Source organism: Anopheles funestus (assembly GCF_943734845.2).
Source record: "Anopheles funestus chromosome X unlocalized genomic scaffold, idAnoFuneDA-416_04 X_unloc_24, whole genome shotgun sequence".
Lineage (NCBI taxonomy): Eukaryota > Metazoa > Arthropoda > Insecta > Diptera > Culicidae > Anopheles > Anopheles funestus.
Genome location: NW_026045148.1, coordinates 148032 through 150000, shown reverse-complemented (window position 1 = coordinate 150000; position 1969 = coordinate 148032). Strand labels below are relative to the sequence as shown.

General features: G+C 50.2%; 1 pseudogene; it reads left to right on the top strand.

The window, feature by feature from the left end:
- The window catches only part of LOC125773210 (large subunit ribosomal RNA), a 5907-nt pseudogene extending 4917 nt beyond the window's left edge, over nt 1–990 (top strand).
- Nucleotides 991–1969: the final 979 nt, after the last annotated feature.

The following is a 1969-nucleotide window of genomic DNA, read 5'->3' as shown; positions in this document are numbered from 1 at the left end:
ACGGCCGCCAGCAGTCGGGCACGCGACGACTTCGGTCCACTGTGGTTCGGCATGAGGCGCGTGACGGCCTCCGCAACCTTCATGGCCTTCGCTGCAGCCTGCTGAACGTGCGGCAACCATGACAGGTGATCGTGCAACCAAACTCCAAGATAACGGATGGAGCGCTGGGATTGCACGACCACGCCTCCGATGTTGATGCTGACGACCGGATGACGCTTCAGGGTGGAGATGAGCGTCATTTCCGTCTTCTCTGGCGCCAACGAGAGACGGTTCCGGTCCAGCCAGTCCATGATTACCGCGATGGCTCGTTCAGCAGTCGAGGAAGCGGCTTGGGGTACAGGGATAACTGGCTTGTGGCCGCCAAGCGTTCATAGCGACGTGGCTTTTTGATCCTTCGATGTCGGCTCTTCCTATCATTGTAAAGCAAAATTTACCAAGCGTAGGATTGTTCACCCTTTCAAGGGAACGTGAGCTGGGTTTAGACCGTCGTGAGACAGGTTAGTTTTACCCTACTGGTGTGCATTGTTTGTCGCTATCTTAACGGAATTCCTGTGCAGTACGAGAGGAACCACAGGTACGGACCACTGGCTCAATACTAGTTCGAACGGACTATGGTATGACGCTACGTCCGCTGGATTATGCCTGAACGCCTCTAAGGTCGTATCCAATCCGAGCTGATAGCGCTTCTTATACCCATTAGGTGGTCGTAAGCTAGCGGGCCTAACAACCCTCCGAGAACCGTCCGTGCTGTCCATTGGCACACTGGCGTCTCATCCCCGCTTACTACTAGGCCGCAAAGGGCGGGTTCGCGCTGCACGTGTTAGTACCATACATGTTGGGAACACCGGTGGACGAGCTTGCCGACTGTGGATATCACTAGTTTCGACACCTACGACCGCCCGCAAACGACGGGACTACAGGCTGGGAGCTTCAAGTTGTAGAGATGCGTTCGCATCGATCCTCTCAGGCGACCCATGCTTGGTGGTTAGTGCTTGCGCGTGCGCGCCCCGTGTGTGCTGGAATTGGCCAACCAGTGCACATTGGTGGTGCGTACCGTGACTTGCACCATGTGACGAGAGTGTTGAAGAACACTGTGTGGTGACTCTATGCCTATGTGATGGGGTGCTTGTAACACACGACCGAACCGACGGCTCGTTGGATGGTCACGACAGTGTGGTGCAGGTGCGCCCATGTGTAACGAATACATTGAGTGCCGTTGGAGGTTAGCGGTTGGTTGGTTGCATGCTACAACTTCGCGTTGTACATGGGCTGGCCGCTGCGCTTCCTTCGGGTTGCCACTTGATGTTGATAGGGTTGATGTATTGTGTTCGTTGACTTTTGGTTCATTCCAAAAGTCTTCGGACTTAGATTATTTTACAAGTGTCGGCGCTCTCGGACCGAAAATAAGAAGACAACTAAGAAGAAAAAGAGAAAGAAGCTAATAGTGGAAAGTATTCTTCTTCAAAGAAGGAACAAAAATTTTACAAGTGTTGAAAAATTTCCTAAGTCCAAAAAATTTTCTAAGTCCAGAAAATTTTCTAAGTCCCACAAAATGGAACATGATGAAGAAGATACAGAAGTTGAAAATTTTTCTAAGTCCAAAAAATTTTCTAAGTCCAGAAAATTTTCTAAGTCCAAAGTGTTGGAACAATTTCCAAAGGCCCATAGGTTGCACTGAATTTTCCTAAGTTGGCCACAAGTACCCATGAGGTATCGAGAAGGTTCACCCGAAGGACATAATATGTCCCAAAGTACCGATAGAGCACCCACAAAGAGCACCCAATTGGCCTAAGTTGGCCAAAAGTACCGATAGAGTACCCACAAGTAGCACTGAGTTGGCCTAAGTTGGCCAAAAGTACCGATAGAGTACCCACAAATAGCACCGAATGGGCCTAAGTTGGCCAAAAGTACCGATAGAGTACCCACAAGAAGCACTGAATTGGCCTAAGTTGGCCAAAAGTACCGATAG